The sequence below is a fragment of the Zea mays genome, chromosome 6 (genome assembly GCF_902167145.1).
Source record: "Zea mays cultivar B73 chromosome 6, Zm-B73-REFERENCE-NAM-5.0, whole genome shotgun sequence".
In the NCBI taxonomy this organism is placed as follows: domain Eukaryota; kingdom Viridiplantae; phylum Streptophyta; class Magnoliopsida; order Poales; family Poaceae; genus Zea; species Zea mays.
Window position 1 is genome coordinate 28,408,436 of NC_050101.1, and position 25,836 is coordinate 28,434,271.

The following is a 25,836-nucleotide window of genomic DNA, read 5'->3' on the forward strand; positions in this document are numbered from 1 at the left end:
GGTAAACTGTGGTCCCCGGTCTGACACAATCTTCTTTGGCACACCATGTAGGCAGACAATCCGTGCCATGTACAACTCTGCTAACTTGGCTCCAGAATATGTGGTCTTCACTGGAATAAAGTGGGCTACTTTAGTTAGCCTGTCCACAATCACCCATATAGAATCATAACCAGCAGACGTGCGGGGTAATCCAACAATGAAGTCCATGCCAATCTCTTCCCATTTCCACTCAGGTATCTTCAGTGGGTGCAATAATCCGGCTGGCCTCTGGTGTTCAGCTTTAACTCTTTGGCATACATCGCACATAGCCACATGTGCAGCCACATCTCTCTTTAGTCCATACCACCAATACTTTTGCTTCAAATCCTGATACATCTTAGTACTCCCAGGATGAATAGAATAAACTGAATCATGTGCCTCCTTCAATATAGTTTCCCGAAGACTATCAATATCGGGAACACAGATCCGATTCTTGAACCATATCGTGCCTTGCTCATCCTCCGTGAATTCCGGGCCTCTACCTTCAGTAATAAGATCCTTGATCTCTTGAATCTTAGCATCACCAACCTGACCCTTACGAATCTCTTGCTCCAAGGTAGGTTCCAATTCAATAGTCACTCCTTCCGTATGTGTAACAATTCCCAGGTTGAGTCTCTCAAAATCTTTTGCTAATTCATCAGGTAGCTGGACAACGAAAGCGGAGTGAACATGTTCCTTCCGACTCAAGGCATCTGCAACCAAATTTGCCTTGCCTGGGTGATAGTGAATCTCCAAATCATAATCTTTAATGAGCTCCAACCAACGGCGTTGCCTAAGGTTGAGATCCTTTTGAGTGAATATGTACTTCAAACTCTTGTGATCCGTGTATACTTGGCACTTAGTTCCCATAATGTAGTGTCTCCAAATCTTCAGTGCATGCACAACTGCTGCCAATTCCAAGTCATGAGTGGGGTAATTCAATTCATGTTTCCGCAACTGACGAGATGCATAGGCGATCACATGTCCTTCTTGCATAAGCACACATCCAAGTCCTTGGCCACATGCATCACAGTAAATGTCAAATCCCTTCTGCAGATCTGGCATAATCAATACTGGAGGTGACATCAATCTCTCCTTCAATTGATCAAAACTCTCTTGGCATTTCTCATCCCACTTGAATTCTCTTCCTTTCTCCAAAAGCGATGTCATGGGCTTAGCAATCTTAGAAAATCCTTCAATAAATCTCCGATAATATCCTGCGAGTCCCAAGAAACTCCGAATCTCCGTAACTGTAGTGGGCACTCTCCACTCCATTATCTCCTTTACTTTAGCAGGATCCACAGCTATTCCTCCATTAGAAATAATATGACCAAGGAATGGCACCTTGTCAATCCAAAACTCGCACTTGCTGAACTTAGCATAGAGTTGATTATCTCGTAACTTCTGTAGCACCAACCTTAGATGTTGTTCATGATCACTTTCATTCTTAGAATAGATAAGAATATCGTCGATGAATACCACGACGAACCTGTCCAAATACTCCATAAACACCTTATTCATCAAATTCATGAAATATGCTGGTGCATTGGTCAATCCAAACGACATAACAGTGAACTCATATAATCCATATCGAGTCGAGAAAGCCGTCTTGGGAATATCCGATGGTCTAATCCTCATCTGATGGTAACCGTATCGGAGATCAATCTTCGAGAATACTCTAGCACCTCGCATCTGATCAAATAAATCCTCAATACGGGGCAACGGATACTTGTTCTTTACCGTAACATCATTAAGAGATCTATAATCCACACACATTCTTTGTGATCCATCCTTCTTCTGCACAAATAAAACCGGCGCTCCCCAAGGTGAGGAACTCGGACGAATGTAACCGGCCTCTTGTAACTCCGTCAACTGCTTCTTCAGTTCCTTCAACTCCTCTACGGACATTCTATATGGCCGTTTAGAAATAGGGGCGGTTCCAGGTAAGAGATCAATAACAAACTCAACTTCTCTATCAGGTGGCATCCCTGGTAACTCCTCTGGAAAGACATCCGGAAAATCTCTGACCACCCGGATGTTGTCACCAACAAACTCCTCAGGCATAAAGAACATTGCACGCATGGATGAGGAGGTTACTGCAATATTAACTTGAAATCTTTCTCCTTTAGTGGTAGTGAGCTCTACGGTACCTCTACCACATGCTATAACGGCCTTTGCCTTTCTTAGCCATGACATACCAAGGATCAGATCTATACTGCTTGACTCTAATATTATAGCAGTAGCTCCAAATTCTCTACCCATAATGGTTAATGTCAATCTACGTGTCATTTGATTCGCCTCAACAGGCCCTTTAGGTGTAATTACTATCAGGGGTTTTCTCATATTTAGCAGTGGTATTTCATTTGTGTTGGCATATCTAGCAGACATGAATGAATGTGTAGCACCAGAATCAAATAATATCGTAGCAGGAATTGCATTAACGTAAAACATACCAATCACGAGGTCTCCGCCATCAGGAGTATCATCAACGCTGACTTGATTCACCTTGGCTATAGAATATCCCTTGCTAGGGGTCTGTTGCTTGTTCTGAGCTGGAGTAGTAGCAATCCTCTGTGGGCAGACATTTGCATAATGACCAATCTTCCCACACTTGAAACATTGAGTGCCCGGACTCTGTCCTGCAAACTTTGTAGGGGTGCCCGTGGGAGTGGCCTGTCGAGGGGGTGTCCTCAGTGGTGATTGCTGAACTGGGCGTGGTCCTCCGGGTCGAGTCGGTGTACCCTGTGGTGAACTGTAGCGAGGACGAACACTGCTGCTACCCTGTCCCTGTGAGATAGCCTTCCTCTTCAAATCGCCCAGTTGAACACGCTTGTGTTCAATAGCAAGAGCCTTATCCAGTAGCCTCTGAAATGATGGAAAAGTGTGTGCCACTAGAGCATACTGCAGCGGTCCATTAAGTCCTTCAATAAAATGCTCCTGCTTTCTCTCATCCTCAGCAACTTCCTCTGGAGCATATCTCGACAGCTGAATAAATTTATCTCTGTACTCGCTGACTGACATACTTCCTTGCTTCAGCGACAGAAATTCCTTCTTCTTGATCTTTATCATCCCAGCTGGAATATGGTAGTTCCTGAACTGCGTACTGAACTCTGCCCAGGTAATAGTATCCGCAGCATCATGGGCAGCAGTATAAGAATCCCACCAGTCAGCAGCAGGACCAGTCAGACGTCCAGAAGCATATAAGACCTTCTCCCGATCAGTGCATTGTGCAATATTTAGCATCTTCTCAATTGACTTCAGCCAATCATCCGCGTCCAGTGGATCAGGTGAGCTAGCGAATGTAGGTGGCTTATGACTCATAAACTCCCGGTGCTTATCACGAGGTGGAACCGGTGGTGGTGGTGGAGGCAGTGGCACTTGTTGCTGTTGTTGCTGCTGTTGCATTTGTTGCTGCAGTTGCTGTTGTTGCGCCCTCCTTTCTTGGCGTATCTCATCTCTCTCCTGGCGCAACTCCTGGCGTATATCTTCTCTTTCCTGACGCATCTCTTGGCGTTCTTGCTGCATCTGAGCACGCATATCAGCCATAGTGTCCGCCATTTGCTGCATCACCGCCATCTGAGCAGCAACCAGTGGGTCAACTCCGCCTGGTGGAGGATTAGGAGGATTCATCTCTGCAGGCTGCGGCTGAGGTTGTCTATAAATTCTTCGAGTGTGTCGGTTAGGAGGCAAATCAATTCCACCACCCCTCCTGGTATTGACCATCTGAGTTAGATACATATGGTAAGAAAGAGCAGTAGACAAGGCAGTAATTACAATCGTGTTACTTTGGGGGATTTATTAGCTAAGCAGATTAATATTTCACCTACTATAGCTAATTCAATACCTTATGTTGGTACATGCTAAGATGTCCATCTATAATAATTCAATCAATCAAAGAAGCAAATCAGACATTTAGCATCAGCACAATCAACCAACATTTTTTTTAAGAAAATAGTTTTAACTTTTGTTTCGGGTTCCCTAACTCTTAAGAATGTCATAGGGGTAGGGATTCCAAGGTTTGAAATCCATCTTGTCTCAGAGTAGAAAAGGTAAGAATGATCAGAGTAAAACAGTAGAAGGTGAGACAGGATCAAGATAAGTATAGAGAGAATCAGAGTAAGGTAAGTATAGAATGAATCAGAAGAAGGTAAGTAGGTAAGGGTTTTGTCCATTTCTATCTAGGTTTCGTCCTACAGTCAACATTTCCTCTGATACCACTTCTGTAACACCCGGTTTTAAGGAACAAAGCCGGGTGCACCTCATACATGCGCCAAGAAGACAACATATATAATAACAGAGTGTATAGAGAAAAATGTCATAAATCATCAGAGTATTTATTACATAGCGGAAGACTTATTACAAAATAAAAGTGTAAACATAAAACGAACTAAGGATCGTCGGCGCCAATGTCGACTGAGAAAACGCCACCTAGATCAGATCATACTCCTCGCCTTGTGGCTCCTCCTGAACCACCTGCTCTTCTCCTGTGGGGGGGGGTGTGTGAGACAGCAAGAGTGAGCTCACATACGTTCATAGCTCAACAAGTCGTGGGGAATAATGTGGCATGAACTCACCAAAGGTGGGAGTTCATGTAGTGTAAGGCTAATCAATGGAATAAAGGCTGAGGCTGAGCATTGCTTTTATAAGTTGGTCAAAATTTTATTAGCAATTACTAAGTGTAAGTAAATACCAAACCTTAATAATAATAAAGAAAAGTAATAGTAAAATAATCCCAAATGCAATGAAATGACAGATTAAGTTTAAGTTCCATAAATTAATCATGTGAGGGTCTGAGCCGCTCTTGACCGTGAGCACGGCTAGTATACTAGTTTTACACTCTGCAGAGGTTGCGCATCTTTACCCACAAGTCGTGTATCCCATGTCGCCTGGGTTTGCAAGGCCCTTAGACACTACCGAGGTGAATGGCTAGGGATCCACTACGAGGCCTTTACAAAGTTCCACTAGCTTCCGAAAACCCGCTACAGTTTATAGGAAGATCCAGTACAGGGTTCCTGGCTGACAGCCATCGCAGCAAAATCAACCAGGGACCTCCCCGCACTGACCTCTCCCCTACTGCCCTTGCCCCTTTCGGGTAAGGTAGTCTTCCACTAGCTTTCCTAATTAGTCAGCCAAGGGCGTCCCATTATACCCTTGTGGTAGCACTGTTTTCCCGGGTGGTCGCTCCATGTTCCCATTAATTTAATGATCTTAACATGAACAATAATAATAACAAGTTAATAACAGAATAATCATGAATAGTGTATCTCCATACCCAATCCACATAAAGCAATAGCAAGTACTACCCAAAAATATTTCAGGGGTGAACAAGGTATAGAGGTAATCAAAACTGGGGTAACATAAAGGCTCCCATCAAAATTATCCTATGCAGATCATTAAAATTAATAAGAACATGGCTGGGAAAGTAAGTGATCAAGGGCACAACTTGCCTTCAATGAGCTCCTGCTCAGCTACTTCAACCTGCTGCTCACCAGGATCCTCAGCAACGGGCTCTTCTACTCGCCACAATACAAACAAGCACAGTGTATATAGAGAAATTAATATTACACCAAACATATAAATAAAATGCACAGTAATAATCTACATATTAAAATAGAACCCTATGAACAGGAATCATAATTTTTGGAGTTATAGAATTTAAGTTATGCATTTTTAAAGGTTTAATGTGCTTTAAACAGGATTAAGTGATAAATAAATTCCTTACTGTTTTCATGACATAACAGAGGCTCTAGGTGATAGAGAATTAAATTACAAAATTTTAGGAACTGGAATGGACTAATTTGGAGTTAGTATGAATTTTCTATGAATTTACAAAGTTCTAGTAATTATTTTCATATTAAATATTCAATTTCTAATTCATTTATACACTTTATCCTGCCACTGGACTAGGCCTGAATTAATGTGAAACGCAGGGGGCTCGGGGTAAGTATCCAGAGACACAGTGCATAGTGACTAATGGACGGCGGGTTCTATTTCGAATAAACAGAGGGGTTCAAGTGTAAATCGCGCAGCCGAAGGGGTATGGAGCTCTGCTGGCCGCTGGATTAAACACCAAGCGCCCAGATTAAACTAGAAACTGTGCAAGCTGGTACTCATTGCAGACCCTAGGATCTGGATCCTACGGTTAAGGCGGGTCACGTGGTGGACTACACAGACTTCGGATCTGAGCCGTTCATCCCCAAATCAACGCCCCCGATTACAACCCGCGAAGGGGTACTATCCAGGTCTAATCGGAGCCGCACAAATCGCATCCAAGGGCCCACGGTGTTTCCCCCCCCCCCCCCTTCTAGCTCATCACGACGGCGCCGCCGCCCAAGGCAGCGGCGGATCCCCCCCACCGGCGTTGGTCAATCTCGTCCCTACGGTGCACCACCTCTAGCGCTACTGCCCTTAAAACGAAATTGGTACGACGGCGGGCTTTGGAGAAGATTTCATACCGACTATTGAAGGCCGAATGTCTCTGACCACGGCACGGCGCGGATCCAGGCGGAACTTGCCACGCCGATGAGAAATTGCGCGGTCACGGTGGCGTCGATGACGGAATTGGTGACGACCGAAGCTCCACGAGTGCACGGCGCAGCGATCGGATGCTCCACGGTGGTCCACGTGTCCGCGGTTCACGAGTTCAACGGCGGTGGCGAGCTTTACCCGAGCGGAACCCGGCGGCGCTCCCTTTCTCACAACTATGAGTGGCGGTTTGGCGCGGGTCAGGAGAGACTCTGGAGGAGGGGTCGGTCCACATTTGTAGCCGAGACGAAGGGGTCATGAGTCCGGCTGGAGCTATGGCGAGAATCGCGGCATGGCGACTGGTTGTTGCGCCCGAGCGGAGAAGAAAACGCTGACGCGATGGGCCCACAGATCGGTGGCAGGGAAAATGAACACGCGCGGAGGGAGACAGACAAGCGGGGCCCGCATGACAGCCGAAGTAACCAGCGCGGGGCACGCTAAGGAGGCCTGCACTCGGGACCCGCGTGTCAGAGAGCCATCCGAGGCGCGCGCGGTGAAGGATAGAAGCTGGGCCGCGCGGATTGCTTCATCTGGTGGGCCAAATGTGGGTTCCGAGGCCCAGTTAGGTATTCTCCCCTTTTCTTTTTCTTTTTATGTTTCTATTCTTCCTATTTTGTCTTATTTTGAATTCCAAATTCAAACTTCAATTTAAATTCAAACTTTGTGGCACTTTTGTACACTGAATAATTATTTAGTTTGATCATACCTAAATTAAAATATTCGTAGGAACAAAATGTATTCCTTCATATATATATTTTCCTCTATTTTGTATAATCTCTTCATTCTCTCTTTTCTTAATTCTAGGATTACTTTAGGATTTAAATCCCCATCTGGATATTTAACATATTTCTTTTTTTACATTATTATAATATTGCCACAAAAATGCACACACAAATAAAATATTCAGCATGATGCAATGATTTAGTAGCATATCTTTTTATTAATTGTTCTTGGACATGGTGTTCTCATAGGATGATGCATGAAGATCAAACTCACACAAAGAGAAAATGTTTCTCCATTGGTATTATTTCTAGCAATTTACAAAGTGGGTGTTACAGCTACCGTATGGTTTGCATCCTATTCCCTGTCATTGAGTATGCATAAGTTTTAATTATATTAATCATTGAATTCTATGATGAAGTTTATTGGTTTGAAAGTATTAATTCTCAATTGTCTAATATTGTGGATGATCATAATTTGGTAATGATATATGTGGTTGATTCCCATCTTGGATGAAGTTGAAGTGTCTTTTTGAATCATGTTATATGAAGTGTTGTAGGCATATCATGCGCATCGCATCATCCATCTTGCATTTTGAAGTTATGTCGTGATCTTATGGTCCGACCGTACCGGTACATTTTTAGCATCGTACGTTGCCCGAGGAGGGGTACGATGAGGCTTCATATCCTTAGAGGTATGAAGGCAGAATTCATCCTTGTATTTGCAGACATTTGCACTCATGAGGAATATATGAAGTGTGACATTACTATGTTACTATTGTGGTTTCTACCTGCGAGGTGTGGTAACTAGGTGTGTTGTACGTTGTATACGTGCTGCACCTTCGTAATAAGAAGGTTGTGGAATCAAGTGGTGGTAAAACAATGTTCTTATGTGGTTGAACAGTTTGATATTATTTTACTTGCTGAGATGTGTCATCTCACTCTTGCATTACTCAATGCAGGTACTTGATACATGTTGGGAATGAGGGGAGTAGCAGCACGTCCACTTTCACTCTCACAATAACGCTGCCCAGGCGCAGCCATAATTTAATTAGAAACTTATTATCAAAGGAAGTTTGTTTTTTTATATAGTCGTGCGCATTGGTTAATTCAGTTCAGGTCGTATGTTTATCTTCCCTTGCTAGCCGATTAATAATACTTAGTATGTTTCTGTCATGATATATGTTTATACCCTGTTGCCCCCTCATTTATGCAATCTTGCAAAGGGGATGCTTTATGGACGTCGGAAGTGTAGTTCAGTAGCATTCCGGGTTGTTTATGGAAGTCGGGGTGTTACACGCTGAGCCCCTTTTTTGTGCTTGGCGGCTCCATCCGAAGGATGGCTTCAATTTTATTGGGATTAGCTTCGATCCCTTTTGTTGAAACTAGACAACCAAGGAATTTGCCCTTCTTTACTCCAAAGACACATTTTTCTGGATTCAACTTCAGGCCAGCTTGCCTAAAGTTAGAAAATGTTTCCTGTAAATCAGCAATGTGATTTTCTTGCTTCGTGCTTTTTACTATGATATCATCAACATATGTTAGCACATTTCTGCCTATCTGAGAATGAAGAACTTTTGCTGTCATTCTGCTGAAGCTTCTTCCAGCATTCTTGAGCCCCTCAGGCATCCGAAGGTAACAATATGTACCACTGGGGTGATGAAGCTAGTTTTTGGCTCATCTTCCTTGTTCATCTAGATTTGATGGTAGCCTGAATAACAATCTAGTAGACTCATGAGCTCTGACGAAGCTGCTGCATCTACCATAGAATCTATCCTTGGTAATGGAAATTCATCCTTCGGACAAGCCTTGTTGAGATCAGTAAAATCAATGCATATTCTCCATTTACCATTGGCCTTCTTCACCATAACAGTGTTAGCTAGCCATTCTAGGTATTTTACTTCTCTGATGACTCCAGCGCTGAGGAGTCTTTTCACTTCATTTCGAGCACCTTCGGCTTTGTCATCAGACATCTTCCAAAGCCTTTGCTTTCTGGGTCTGAAGGATGGATCAACATTGAGCGAGTGTTCAATAACATCCCTGTTGACACCACAGAGATCATTGGCTGACCATGCGAAGACATCTTTGTTGTTGAACAGAAACCTTATTAGGGTTTTCTCCTGCTCCTCAGACAATTGAGATCCCAATAGCACCTTCTGCTCTGCTATATCCTCACATAAGAGAATGGGCTTCGGCTGATCAGCCGAAGCAGCCTTCTCCATTCTGTACTTGTATTGCTCACAAGCTTCGGCTCCATCTATATTATGGATTTCTTTTGAATCTGTCCAGTTTCCTTCGGCCTTTCTGGCAGCTTCCTGACTTCCATGAATAGCAATAGGCCCTTGATCCGAAGGTATCTTCATGAAAGATATGTCGGATGAAGAATTGCTTCAAAAGCATTGAGTGTCCCACGACCAATGATTGCTTCAATGAAGATTTGCTTCAAAAGCATCGTAAGGGTATTCCATGTCGACTATATCAAACACAACTTGCTCAGTCCTTGTATTGTTGACAAATCCGAAGGTCACTGGCATCGTGATCTTGCCGAGCGCTACAATCTGCCTTCCTCCAAAGCCACAAAGAGGGTGTGTAGCATCATGAATCTTATCCTCTGGCTCTTGCATCTGTCTGAAGGCCTTAGCAAATATAATATCCGCTGCACTGCCTGTATCAACCAGAACATTGTGGACCAGAAATCCTTTGATAACACAAGAAATAACCATAGCATCATTGTGAGGGTAATCCTTGAGCTGAAGGTCCTCTTGGGAGAAGGTAATTGGGATGTGGGACCATCTTGACTTGATGAAGGGTCCTTGCACCCCGACATGTTGTACCCTTCTTTGTGCCTCCTTCTTCTGCTTCTTGTTGGCTGGCTCTAAGCATGAACCGCCTGTTATCGGGAGTACCAGCTTTGGAGTCGAAGCAGCTCCAGCTTGGTTGTTGAACGAAGCCATCAGCTCAAAAAGGTGGAAGTGAGTTCACCGGAGGTGGGCGCCAATGTTGGGGACTTGTTCTCAAATGCTATGAATCAAGAACAAGGCAACATAAAATGTTAAATAATAATGCCCTTCGTCCATTGAAGCATTAACTCCCCAAGGATTTAATGAACTTCGGACGAAGGCCACGAGCAGGCTACCACGAAGGTCATACCTTCGTGATCAGACATAAAACAATGCGAAACGAAATATAAAATATTAAACATTATAGAAAGATCTATTGAAAACAAATAACATTATTCACATATTTTATAATATGAACCTAAATATTAAAACATAATATTTAGGTACGTTTATACCTTTGCCTTGGCAGAAAGTAATAATTCCAGCGTAATGCGTTAGCGATTACAGGATTGCCTGAACAGTGCAGGGATACTGTTCACCTATTTATAGGCACAGGGTGCAGCCTGTGTAAAATTACATTTATGTCCTTTACAATCGATTACAATAATGTCACAAAACATCATGGGTCTTTAAGTCAATCCATCTTTAAGTCGGTTCGCCCCTTCGTCTTGAGATCTGTCACTATGCCAAAGCTCTATGGGTAATAGCTTCGGCGCTGCTCCTAAGAGGATCTGCCGAAGGTGTTCTCTTTCTTTAGGATCTTCGGCTACGAAGCATACCCCCAACACTAATGCAACTAGAATGGATCAAAACAGAGTTACGGTTACTAAGTTACGAATTTATGAGGTTATTAAGCACCTAGAATAGATTAATTCAAATGAACATTTTTTGTTGGGGACTTGTTCTCAAATGATAAGAGTTAAGAACAAGGCAACATAAAAAGTGTTAAATATTAAAGTCCTTCGTCCTTCAAGACATTATGTCCCTTCGGATATAATGAATTCAGGACAAAGGTTGTGAAGGAAAAACCTTCGAAAACACAATAAATAATAAGGAAGATATACAAAATAAAAAATAATATAAACATTATTATCAACTTATTTTTATTTGTGTTATCATATTCAAAATAACAAATTACAAATGTACCTTCGGTTTGACGGAAAGTAAAGGTACAGGCGTGATGCGAAAAGCGAATGCCAAGTCAACGTGAACAGTACGGGTGTACTGTTCATCTATTTATAGGCAAGGGAAGCAGCCCATGTAGAATTACATTCATGCCCTTTACATTTATCAATAACTCTATAGTAATTCTTCGAGGTCTAATTTGCCTTTTTATCTTTAAGTCAGTTCCTCTTTTCTGCTCTCATTTCGAAGCTTTTCTACGCACAGCTTCGTGATCGTCTAGACCTTCGTCATAATCATCTTTCGTTTCGCTTTAGGCTTCGTCCTGACCATGCTCTTGTATAATCATGACCCAATTCCGAAGATACCTGTTCACATATTTCACTTGGAAAACATTGTCAAATCATGTTTTTGAGGACCTTCGGAAGCCGAAGGCCCCCAACAGTAGCCCCTCGCAATATTAATTCATTAGTGATAAATTCATATTGCAACATGGACGAAGGCCTTAAGCCGAAGGTCCAAAAAACACCTTCCCTTTGCTAGAATAGCAACAGTCATTGACAAGCGGGACCCTCCAGTTTTAACGCACTAGGTGTATAAATAAGAGCTCACCGCGAGTTCATTTGGCACGCTTTCTTGCCATCTGCTTTTGCCCACTCGAATTTTAGCCCTTGCGCGACAACACTTGCTTGGCCTTTAAAATTTTTAAGCTTCGGTTTCGAGAGCACTTTCTCAGCATTTTCGAAGATGTCTGAAGATAAGAAAGTTGTTGCTGAATCGAAGTTAAGCCTTTCTGAGGAGATGCATCTTGGCTTTCTTCAATCAATAGCAAAGACAAATACAGAGAAGATTACTAGGGAGATTTTGGAAGGTTTATCTGAAGACACTGGTGACAGTGACAGCTATGATGTGGATAGTGGTGGTGAAGATTCCGAAGATCAACCTTGGCGACCAAGCCATGCGGTTTTTGGGAAATCAAGTATTAAACAAAGCCATCTTGTCAATATGAGGGGTAGATATTTTCGGGACTTCTCTATTGTGAGGGCTGACGAAGGAGAGATAACTTGTCCAACTCCCGAGGAGAATGAAGTCATGATATTCCGAAGCTTCTTAAAGGCTGGACTGCGGTTTCCCTTGAGCAGTTTTGTTGTGGAAGTACTGAAGATATTTGAAATCTGCCTTCATCAACTTACTCCCGAAGCAATCATAAGGATGGGCATCTTCGTCTGGGCCGTGAGGAGCCAAGGTTTAGAACCAAATGCAAAAAGTTTCTGCAACATTCATGAGCTATTGTATGAGACAAAACCCTGGGGTAAAGAGCAGTATCACAACAATTTTGGCTGCTACAGCTTCGGTGCCCGATCTGGGTCAAGCTATCTCGTGCCAACCTTTCGAAAGAGGTGGCCCGGCGACTGAATGACGGAATGGTTTTATGTGAAGAATGATTTAAAAACACGGGAAGATATTAAAGATATCATTATGCGCCCTATCTAGCAATGCTTTGGCCTCCGGAGGCCGAAGGTGGAAATGGATGAAGCAGCCGAAGAATGCCAGAGAGCCTTCGGCGTGGTTTGCTCTTTTATTGGGACGAGGGATTTGATCCAAGAACACATTGCCTTCAGAGTATGGCCACTTGCAGAAAAATGGGAAATGCCGAAGGAAACCGTCAGGGAGCCTGACGAAGGTGGTCTAGTTAGACTAAAATACACATTCAAATACGCAGATAAGTTCGTCGAGCCAGATGATGACTGGCTGAAAAGTATTGAAGCCATAAGTGATGAGCTGCTTGGATCATACTCGAAGGTCGAAGACACTGCACTATCAGCGGCCTTCGGAGGCCGAAAGAAGAAGAGACTCAACCGAGTATTTGATGTAATTGGGTTTGTCTACCCCGACTACCATTATCCAACACGGGGTCAGAAAACAAAAAATACTGCTTCAGCAAAGGAAGTTGCTTCAGCCGCTCCTAGTGAACCAGCGCCGGAGAGGAAAAAGATAAAGGTTCTTACTCACCGGCCACGCTATATTGAACCGGCCACAATGCCTGAATATGTCGGTGAAACCTCTTCGGCCAATGAAGCCAAGGAGCCAACTCTCCTGCCGAATATTGAAGGGCCAACCAAAGTGCCAGCAACGGAAAAAATAGAAGAACCGAGGGCTGAAGAAACAAAGGCATCGGAAATTCTAAGTCCTTCAGCAAAAGCCGAAGCACCAAAAAGCCAAAAGGGTCCAGCAATGACCCCTAAAAGAAAAAGGATGGTTAATGTACTGGATGTTTTGGAGACAATAAAGTCTTCAAGCATGACTCCGAAGAAAATTGTTGAAACTTCCGAAGTGCATACTGAAGCCTTTGATGCCGAAGCTTCAAAGCACCAATCTGAGACTGAAGCTGGGCCTTCAGAGCCCACCAAGGTGAAATCCTTGGAAGCCGAAGAAACAAAAATAGCAGAGCAAATTTTGGCTGAAGAAACTGGGACTGCCGCCCCCGAAGCATCCTCCGAAGCCTTCGATTATATTTTACGGCATGCTTCGGGGAAAAAGTTGACTGAAAAAGAAAAGCAAGAGGCCCAGTTTAGAAGAAGACTTCTTGTATTGTCTCCCTGAAACTGAAATATCCAAAGGGGGCGTTGATATTCAACGGCAGCGGAGAAGAAGACTTCTTGTATTGTCTCCCTGACAGCAAGGAGATTTCTGTTTGTCGGGAGATGAGCAAGAGCTTCAGATTCCCAACACTAGAAGACGAGCTCTCGGTGTTGTCGAAAAACGAGCTGGCCGACAGCTTGGCGTACAATAGCTTAAAGGTACAAAAATGAGGTCTTTGTATTATTTGTTGAAACCAAAATTTCTCATTTGTTTAAACTTATTGAAACCAAAATTTTTGCAGGGCCTTATACTTAGCAATGCCCTCAGGGCTCAAAAAGATGCTGAAGACGAAGAGTGTGTTATGGCCCTGAGCAACCTTCGTTCCGAAGTTATTGAACTAAGGAACGAAGGTCTCGAAAAAGATAAAATATTACACTCATTGGTGAATATAATAAAATAAGACGAAGCTACTTTCAAAGCTCAAACTGAGGCTCAAAAGCGTGAAATTGAAGATCTTCGAAAACAACTAGCCAGAGCTAAAGAAGAGCGCACACTTGAAGAAACAAAACGAGAAATCAGTGAACAATGGGCAAATCATTTGGAGAAAAATGTTGAAGAGCTTCGTGCATCTAAGAAAAGATGCTATGAAAAATCTATGGAATGTGTTAAGGCAATAAAAACCAGCTTCGCCAGCGTTGGCGCATTCTCAAGTGAGGAGAACTTCACAAGGGGTGACCCCGAAGGCCCAATTGGATGGATCAGCCACGAAGCTGAAGCTTTTGAAGAAATTATAAATAGTCGAGGAGACATATGCGCCTTTTCGGGTGCCAGGGGGATTGCTACCATTTTGGAGAGGAAAGACTATGACCATGTAAAATTCTTAGCACAATTCGAAGCCCCCTTATCCTCTGAAGATATAACAGACCCTTCGACCGAAGCGAGCTTGGTCGGTGGAAAATTTTTCACCGACATCTGGGACAATGGTGGTCGGGAAATGGCCCAGGAAATTATACGAAAAAGCGAGAAAGGCATCCATGACGCTAGGAAAGTAGCAGAGGCCGCTGAAAAAAGTGCGGATCTCGAAGGGCAAATAGGTATTGACTAGTGGTTTTCGGCTCTTTGTTGTAATTTTTGATTTCGGACTTGTTTACGTTTTGTAATAAAGCCGTACTTTCTCCTCCCTCAGAGCCTACCGAGCCATCAGCGGACCCCGACACGAAGGGGGACGACGAAATTAGAAAAATGGCCGAAGCCATCATGGATAAAGTTGTTGATCAGCTACTGAACGAAGCTGCCGAAATAGTTCTAAGGGAAGATTAGATATTGCAAAAACATTTAGAATGTAATGTTTGTTGAGAAACATATGTAGTATTTTGTAACTTTGAATGTAATATATTAGTTGTTTGTGGTTCTATTCTTTACGATGCATGAAACTTCATATACATACCGTTTTTGAGCCTTCGGCAAAAAACACCTTCCCTTCTTTTCATGCTTCGTAAATAATACTCGTGTTCTCATAAAATCAATAACCAATCCTCGTAAAATCAATAACTAATAGATCTTTCCATTTCAGAGTTTGACGAAGGTATAACTCTTCAATAACTATTTTTGTGCCCTGGCACTGTTTCTTCGAAACAACCATCGAATTTCAATAGTAAGACCCCCTTCTTGCGTCGTTGATGCAATATGATGTATGATGTTATGCTATGCAAATGATGTGATGATGTGATGTTATGCAAAGTGATATTTGCCGAAGATTGACGTTTTTCATTGTAAGCCTCCCTTAGGAGCTTCTTCGCCTTTTACTTTCAGCGGAATCAGCGTTTATTTTTCGCTGTAAGCCTCCCTTAGGAGCTTCATCGCCTTTTACTTTCAGTGGAATCAGCGTTTATTTTTCGCTGTAAGCCTCCCTTAGGAGCTTCTTCGCCTTTTACTTTCAGCGGAATCATCGTTTATTTTTCGCTGTAAGCCTCCCTTAGGAGCTTCTTCGCCTTTTACATTCAGCGGAATCAGCGTTTATTTTTCGTTGTAAGCTCTGCATTCCCTTTGGAACGACTTTTGAGCAGAAAACTTACGCTGTGTTCCCTTAGGAAAGACTTTTTGCTGCTTCGAAGAAATTATACTGCGTTCCTTAGAACAAATTTTTGATAATTTGAAGGTCCTCCTTGCCACCATAAATTCTTATGCTTCGGCAACTTAAGCCTATGGAGAAGATATATTTTCATTATGGTAAAAAGCGAAACTGTTACAAGAGATTGAAAACAACAAAAAGCACTTAAGCTTCCCATAATTGTTCCTTATTAAAAAGAAAATAATACTGAATGCGAAAAGCTGCTATCGGGGTAGGATACTTGTCAGTAAATATGCTTCGACTCTGGCACAGTACTATTGACTGTGCGAGCTTCGGACTCTTCTCTGAAGTCCCGTTGGAGGTGAGTGTGATGACTTCCTTCTGGCTGCTGGCCTCGTTGCGTTGGTGGTGGAGGTGGAGGCTGTTGCCAAGATGCCTGAGGTTGGCTTGCCGAAGCAACAGAAGCTGCAGAGTGGTTGCCTACATACTCTGGAATGTAAGGCGAATGGTACGAAGCAGTATGCATGACTTGCTTCGGCTGACTCTGTTGTGTTGCAGCTTCTGCTATCTCCTTTTGCTTCTGGATGGTAACATGGCACATCCTGGTGGTGTGGCCCTTGTCCTCACCATAGAATAGACAATAAATCTTCCTGGGCTGATCCCCAAACCTTCCTCCGAAGCCCCTGGCGCCTCTGCCCCTTGGAGCTGGCGGCCGGAAAGAGCTTTGCTGCTGCCCCGAAGCTTGCGAGGAATACTGTGGCCTCTGTTGTTGGCTTCCTCTGTCATCACTCTGAGTAGAGTTGTGAATTGACCTGACGTGCCTCGGGTGGATTCTTCCTCTGAAGCCCCTAGTCATTTCAGAGAACCTGTATGCTTCTTCCCTTCTTTGGCAGAATTCATTGTCAGCTCGAATATACTCATCCATCTTCTGGAGCAGCTTCTCCAAAGTTTGAGGGGGTTTCCTGGCAAAATATTGGGCTGAAGGTCCCGGCCGAAGCCCCTTAATCATGGCCTCAATGACAATTTCATTGGGCACCGTTGGTGCTTGTGCCCTCAAACGCAAGAACCTTCGGACATACGCCTGAAGATATTCTTCGTGGTCCTGGGTGCACTGGAACAAAGCTTGAGCAGTGACCGGCTTCGTTTGAAATCCTTAGAAACTGGTTCAGCATGTCCTTCAGCTTCTGCCATGAGGTGATTGTCCCTGGCTGAAGAGAGGAGTACCAGGTTTGTGCAACACTCTTGACAGCCATGACGAAAGACTTTGCCATGACTGCAGTATTGCCACCATACGAAGATATGGTTGCTTCATAACTCATCAAGAATTGCTTCGGGTCTGAATGTCCGTCGTACATTGGGAGCTGGGGTTGCTTGTAAGATTGGGGCCAAGGTGTAGCCTGCAGTTCTGTTGACAGAGGAGAGGTATCATCAAAAGCAAAATTTCCATGATGGAAATCTTCATACCAGTCGTCCTCGCTGTAGAAGCCCTCCTGATGAAGCTCTCTGTGTGGAGGCCTTCGATTCTGCTCATCTTGAGCAAGATGACGAACTTCTTCAGAGGCTTCATCTATCTGCCTTTGTAGGTCAGCTAGACGAGCCATCTTTTCCTTCTTCCGTTGGACCTGCTGATGAAGCATCTCCAAGTTTTGGATTTCTTGATCCAAGTCGTCCTCCTGGGGCGTTGGACTGGTAGCTTTCCTCTTCTGGCTTCGGGCCTCCCGAAGAGAGAGAGTCTCCTGATTGGGATCCAGTGGTTGCAGAGCTGCAGCCCCTGTTGCTGAAGCTTTCTTCGGCGGCATGACGAAGGTCTATGCTTGCCGAAGGTGTTCAAAACTCAAAAAGTGGAAGTGAGTTCACCGGAGGTGGGCGCCAATGTTGGGGACTTGTTCTCAAATGCTAAGAGTTAAGAACAAGGCAACATAAAAAGTGTTAAATATTAAAGTCCTTCGTCCTTCAAGACATTATGTCCCTTCAGATATAATGAATTCAGGACGAAGGTTGTGAAGGAAAAACCTTCGAAAACACAATAAATAATAAAGAAGATATACGAAATAAAAAATAATATAAACATTATTATCAACTTATTTTTATTTCCGTTATCATATTCAAAATAACAAATTACAAATGTACCTTCGGTTTGACGGAAAGTAAAGATACAGGTGTGATGCGAAAAGCGAATGCCAAGTCAACGTGAACAGTACGGGTGTACTGTTCATCTATTTATAGGCAAGGGAAGCAGCCCATGTAGAATTACATTCATGCCCTTTACATTTATCAATAACTCTATAGTAATTCTTCGAGGTCTAATTTGCCTTTTCATCTTTAAGTCGGTTCCTCTTTTCTGCTCTCATACCGAAGCTTTTCTACGCATAGCTTCGTGATCGTCTAGACCTTCGTCATAATCATCTTTCATTTCGCTTTAGGCTTCGTCCTGACCATGCTCTTGTATAATCATGACCCAATTCTGAAGATACCTGTTCACATATTTCACTTGGAAAACATTGTCAAATCATGTTTTTGAGGACCTTCGGAAGCCGAAGGCCCCCAACATTTTTAATTCAAGTTTCATGGCTAAACAGAGGTACTAGGTGATAACCAATATTAATACAAAATTATTTCAACTTGAATGACTCAATTTGGAGTTAAAATGAATTAACTATGAATTTCACAAGTTTTTAGAATTATTTTTGTATTAGAAATCAATTTATGTAATTAATTATCCATTTTTATTGTTCTCTGGACCGAGCACCAAATACAGAGAAACACAGGGGCAGAACCAGAAGTTTTCCCCAGACTCAGACAACTCAGTGGTGGACTATGGGTTGTTTTGTATAAACCATGGTGGCTCTTTTGTAAAACGGTTTCAGCGAAGGGGTACAGGTGAATGGTGGCCGTGCGATCACAAATCAAGGGTGCAGATTAGAAGCCCAGGCTCCGAACCGGTGTCCAACGCCAGTGGTCGGATCCCGATCTAACGGTCTTCCCTTAAAGCACCGACGCGAGAGCCCCAGCCGATGGATCCATGACCAACGGATCTGGACCAATCCATCGAAGGGGGTATCCTTGATATAATCCAGGTCGTCCGTCATCGATCCGACAGCCACAACCACCTCTAATCTAGATCGTTACCCCACAGATCAACGGCACCAGTACATCTCCTACCTTATGCCTGCAGCCGAGCTCCCCACGGCGGTGTTGTAGTTCACCGGCACACAGAGGTCCGGCAACCCGGCGCGCCCAACCCATAACCGAATTGTCCTAGGCCTATAGCAGTGTGTAACGAGCTCGTAGTAGTCACATACCTGCGTTGGTCATGCACATTGCGGGCTAGCCACGGCAGCGGGCGGATCCGCGGCGAAGTTCTCCCACCGGCAAGAAATTCCAGAGCCCCGAGCCACCAATCTAGCCAAGGAAGCCCGAAGAGACCCTGCGCACGAGCCGCGCTCCCTGGCGAACTCGCCCGACCACCCAGGGATGGCCGAACGACGGTGCTCGCGTGGAGTGAACGCGGCGGTCCCTGACCCAACAGTGGCGGCTTCATCCCCCCGGTCAACCATTACTTGAATCAAACAAGCGTACATCTTCTCCGTGGTCTGGGGGTTACACAAAGCCATTCATTGATGCCCAACCCATCATGGCTTGGTGAAGTTTGGCAACGATTCTTGCGGGTCTTGAAGATCCGCACTGGATATGGTGGCTTCCGGTGCTTCAGTTTTGTGGATGAAGAAAGGATGCGGCTTCGCCTTTTATATACCGAGAAGGAGACCGAACGAGAGCGGCGCCAGTGGATAATTCCCGGATGAATCCCGATTTCAGCAGGAGCTGTTGCGCCAACCGGAGAGGAGATCGCGGTAGGTAGAGGAACAAACTGACAGGATGGGCCCAGACGTCAGTCTCAACTTCAGATCACGCGGACGCTTAGATCTCTAGCCGAGCGGGCCCACATGGCGGAGGCAGTAACGCCACAGGCGTTTGTGCATGAGCTGCGTGGTAAGGAGTTGGGCCGATTTTAGGTGACTTGGCCCAGACGTCGGTTTTCTTTTTTTGTTCCCTTTTTTTCATTTTCCAATTTTAGCTTTAAATCCCTACTTCAAATTTTTACTAGGTCAGTGCCCGTTCGTTGTAACGGGAACATATAATACCATTTTCAAAATTCACTAATCGGCTACAAACGTTGGTTTATTCAAATTTGTTACCGCCCGATATTCGTGTGAATCATTATCATTACTATTTACGTTATATTTTGTAAACAAAACGGCACCATATTGTATATCTAAATGCATAAGAATAACTATTTATCTAATAAACTAAAACAGCTTATAATTAATAGATATTGATAATGTTTATTATATATATTGATTAGAGACAGTTGGAATTATATCACAGGCTTGCCATCTTGTTGGCAATCGGTGCTCGCTGCTCGCTGGTGTCTGCAAACAATTCTAGAAATAGAAACACAGTTTTGCAGTCATTGGCTGAGAACCTGGAAAACAAATACTTGTTTCAAGAAAAACATGATCAATGATCCAATGCTCATGACGTTCATGGAGGTGAGTGGGAATCTATAACGCCCCGTTTGGATCACTGGAATTGAATTCCATTCTAATAATAGTAATTTAAACATATATCAATTAAGCTAATTCACTTTTATACAAAATATATTTGTATATTATTATTAGCAAGATGTCCTAAATATTTATGTGCTACATTTTTACTATAGAGAAGTAGAACGAAGAGTGTCATGTAAGTTACAGATTAGAAACAAATTCTAATCATGCATAAAATCATTTCCTATCCTCTACCCTATGAATTTGAGATAGTCTTATATCTGAATTTTGGAAAGTGGTGGAATGCCAAATTCCAAACTAAATAAGTTACTTTATTTAGTGAATTCCAATTCCTTTAAAATGAAGGGATCCAAACGCCCCGTAACAGATAACACGCCTGGACCCAGCAAACCCTACGTTGATCAGCCCACGAGTAGGTTCTCCGCTTCGACTTGTGCCAGGACATCGTCTTTAAAGAACGCCTGATGAAGGGCTTCTACGAGTTCCTTTGCATCGCTATCATGGACTATCAGCGACATGTTAACCTGCTCAGGATGAAGACGTGGTGAATGTTGGTGCCGGAAACATGCATATGACAAACAAATTTTGCTCAATTTGGTTTCCTTTGATGATAGATGTTGTGACTAAGAACCATGGATGCAACAAGCCAACAAGCACGTAGTACTCATTTGGTGTGCTATGGTGACTCTGGCAAGCGAGGGAGTACCTTTGACGCTCCTTGCGAGATCATCTGAACATTAATCCCACTTTTCCTCAGCACATGTCCCATCTGAAGATTTATTAAATGGTTAATATATATGCTGATGTCCAATGAAAATAACATTAGAGAGGAAAACCCAAAGAAGAAACATTGGATGAAGATAGCATTATACCTTTTGTAATATGAGAGACGATTGCTCCACATTTCCGATAAGTGAAATTATCGCCCTCTGCTGAAGTAGACGAACGATTGCTATTTTCTCAAGCTCTTCAACTACATGGTCAAGTTCCTGAAAGATTGTTAACAATTGTGAAGCACAGAGGACTACAATAAAAAAGTTCTCGTGAAATGTTCAGGCATGGACTATCAAGTCACTTGCAAAAAAAAATCTCTATTTCTACTTGCTAGCTCTTCAACTACATTGTCAAGTTCCTGAAAATTTGTTAACAATGTGGAAGCGCAGAGAATTGGAATAAAAATATTTCTCTTGGAAATGCACTATCAAGTCACCAAAAACAATTTGTCATGTGCTTCTACTTGCTAATACAATGAAGGAATGGAAACACTTGCCTGCTGTATCAGTTCCCTACTCCAGATCTTTGATGGATCAAGTGACACAGAAACACTAACTTCACTGGTAGCAACACAATCCACATATATACATAGATCTTCAAATATAGCAAATACCTGCTCAAGGTCACACATGCAGTGATCAGAACAGTGGAATATAAATACAAAAATGGCTCAGTGTTCAACATACCCTTGCTAGAAAACCATACTGACCAAGCATCCGAGTGCTCACAATGTCCAACATAGTGACATTTGACTTGAGCACTATGCTAGTTAGTACAACCTAGTAGTGAAAAAGAGGGGCGAAAAAATCAATGCCTCGAAAGTCAAGCAGATGTGAGGATATATTTGAAGTTACCTACTACATACCTTATCCATGTCCCTTTGTCTTGTAATAATGGTTCCTGGAGCTTTAGCGTTGTATGAATTCTTAACCATAACTGGAATATCACCTTCTCTAGCAGGTCTCATCGATTGTGGATGCAAAACCTGCATTGGAGTGAACAGTCTACAATAACGATCCTAAATTTCTCGCTTCTATTCAGAAGACTAACATCATGAGCTTCCCAATTGTTAACAATAACAGGTCTCATGAAATGCACATGCTAGCTTAGTGATTAGCATCAACTATTGTCTCAACTTTTTTCCTCATAAAGAAAAATATGGTTTATTAAATATCTATTCAGACTAAACATAGACCTGAATTTCTCTCAGTCCCAAGGCTTTACCAATGGTTATAGCAATCAAGTCGCTACCACCTTGGCCTAAAGTAGTTATAGCACCAGATTTCCAGCCCTGCAAGTGATGGCGGTTGCAGTAAACAAGTTGTCTCATGGATGAAGAAATTGTTTGTCGATGAGATACCTTCCCAAGGAACCCAGTAACAACAGGTATCGCTGGATCCTGTATCCAGTCCCCATGAAGTCTCTTCGCAACAGTACTCGGCTGATCACAAGTGCACCGCCAGGGGGTATTCTTGCTGGAAATGGACGACGACATGGAGGAAGATGCAACATCGGAGGACCTGGGCATTTCTCTTCATGCCCTCACAGGCATTGACATCAGCAGCACCATGAAGATCTAGGTCAGGGTCAAGGATCGAACATTGGTGGCACTGGTGGACACAGGCTCTACCCACACATTCATCTAGGAAGCTGTGGCAATTGAAACATTATCTAAATGTGATGAATACCTTCTACTTCTTATAATCCAGTGAATGCTTAAAACAAGAAGAAATTTGGCACCTGTTGTGCGCTTCCTCTTCGCCGGTGCCATCTGATTCGAATTTGATGTTTCAATTGCTAGTATATGACATCAAAGCTCACGTACAAGATAAAAGCAGTTGGTGAACATCACATTTAGATAATATTTCTGGAGATCTATAGGAAGGTTTTTGCCTAGCAAACAATTTACCTTCCAGTATCCTTCATAGCGAACCGAGCCCGTTTGCAATCTAGTGTTGGCCTTCTTCCCTGATGCTCTTTACTGCCATTTGTAGAGGGGCTATCTTTCACTCTATCATTATGGTAGAGAACCTGAATGTCCCTGTGCTCCTTCAGCAGATTGTAGCATGCCCACTGCTTGGCTAACTAAAATGTTCACCAATCAGATATTCAAGGGAATCCTATATACACTATAAAAACAAGTCCTTAGAATTTCTCAACCTGGTCTTCCAAAAACGAAGAAACAAAAAAGTTCACATTATAGCAGCTATGAACCTGAATGATAATGTGAACATAAAATAGAATGTAAAAATGCTTTTAAAGCACGTAATATTTCTGGGAAGATTTTCAAGATAGTTGTAGATTCAAAATGAACATTTGGTCTATATAATACCTCTGAATCATTGAATGCAGCATCAACGTCGTCAAGGTTAACATCTTCGCCTTGTTAAAAATGTGGTGGTTTATAGCCTTTTTTGAACCATTCATCTTCCAAAATTTCTGCAATTTTTATCCTCTGCAAGAATATAGCACCCATTTATCCAACAGTGATAACAGTGACACTGGTTGTAATCTGGTGACAACAATACAACAGATAAATTTTTTTGAACGAAGAATACAACAAATAAATGAAAGAGGTGAGACAGATAATGAAAAGGCACGTCTTAATTCAAACTTACGTCAGGGTTAGGATCGATAATGTGCTTAATAATCTTCCTTGCTCCAGAAGAAAACCATGGTGGGCAAGAAAAAGTTGCATGGCAGATCTACAAAAGGAAGTCAAAGAAAAGTTCATCGAAATTATCCTTGCATTTCATAGAGAAACCAAAATATAAGTGTATTAACCGAATTTACCAGTTTGTACAGTCTCATCAGATTGGCATCATCAAAGGGTAAGTATCCGGCCATAAGAACAAACAAGATTATGCCATAGGGCCATACATCTGTAGCCATACCATCATAGCCTTTATCAGCGAGCACCTACAGAAAGTGTGTGATACTTACACATCTTGAAGCACATTAATCACATAAGGTAACAACACAAATAAGCCCGTTGAGCCGACGCGCGTGGCCCCGGTCGCGCTCCAGGCTGGCCGCGACGCGCTCCTCCGTTGAGCCGACGCGTGTGGCCCGTTCCGTGCGGCTACGACGCGTACGGTTGCTGAAGCAGATGTGGCCCTGGCCCCGGCTGCACTTTGTGGTTAGGTGTGCCTTCTTGCCTGGGGTCCTGGTGGACACCCCGCCGTGCACGATTCGGTGGAGCAGCTCGGGGAGGTCCTTGAGGTAGCCAAAGTCGGCGAGGGGGCAACATTGAGGGCCAGCGTGCACGGGTGCCGCGCGTGGAGCCACAGTGCGGAGGCGTAGAAGCCCTCGCGGTCGGACTTGCCGCTCCCACGCACGCCATGGAGATAGCCTAAAAGAACTCATGTTTCTAAAAGTAGACTCCAATACCTAAACTGGCATGGAACTGCATGCTCAATTATGAATTTGTATCCATAGTAGCATTAGAAGTAGACATAATGCAATAGAAAAAGGAACTGAACAAACCTCAAGAAGTAGTAGATCAACAAACATGTTCACTTCCCTCGGTTCCTTGTGCTGTTTTAGTTGAACATACAAAGAAAAAGAAAAAGCAAATTTGAGCAACAAAACCTAAAAAAGCAAAATCACTGGTTACAAATATCCTGTTGAATACAAAGGCTAACCTTATTCCAAACCGGTGGTGTAAATCGCTTACTAAGAAGTTTGGAGATCTTCTGAGTCTTCATATTTATGTACTGCTCCAAGGAACACAATATTCAGTTATTGACACTGTCAGGTCAACTTTAAAAAATGTACAAAGCAGAAAAAGATTAAAATATTTCAGGTTACAAGCAGTGGAGTTTCTGATTATGCTCCCATGGCACAGAAGATTCACTTCACATGCAAACTGAGACTTGGCTGCTTAGAGACTGAAATTGGTTGTGGTTTTGGAAACAAACTTCTAGAGAAAGTAATGGTATGGTACTATAGATACTATGTTTTCATGACACAAGGTACCATGCATGCATGTACTAACATTGCTTACCAAGTTAAATGTATCCAGTTATCCAAAATGCAATAAATTTATGATTCTCAAAAACTGAATGACTAAAAAGTGCACACATAGCACTGTTTGCCTATTACAAGAGTGCACCCAACTTTTTGTAAAAAGAAGATCCAAAAGTGCAAAAGAAAATACTACTATGCAAGCCTTCTTTTCTATCTTCATGTGGTTATTTAATTCCATACTGCAGTTGATGAGAAGCAAAGAAAATAAACCACCATACGAGATAGTGAAATAAAACCTCTACATAAAGGCTAGTAACAATGAAAAAAATAGAATGAAAAAAACAGAAGATAAAGAATGCTTCCTACATGGTGCAAGAATTTCTCTCTTGATGAACGATATAGCCGACATATCTCTCCAGGTACAAAAGGTGGTCCATATTCGTAGCTACGAGCACCACCTTCGCCTAAAAGAGGTAACAAAAGCCATAATTGTTTCATTATGAAGTTTCACATTGGACAGTGGAGAAGTGATTGGCAATGACACAACATAACTCTGCAACTTTAGGAACTGTTGTATGTTCAATGTAGACACAAAGTTGTGCAAGCATAAGTACCAAGATTGTTGGAACCTTATCAATTTGCACAGA

The 25,836-nt window shown here is 42.9% G+C and overlaps 1 pseudogene; it reads right to left on the minus strand.

The window, feature by feature from the left end:
* Positions 1-20,847: 20,847 nt before the first annotated feature.
* Positions 20,848-22,748, minus strand: LOC103630920 (aspartokinase 1, chloroplastic-like; annotated as a pseudogene).
* Positions 22,749-25,836: the final 3,088 nt, after the last annotated feature.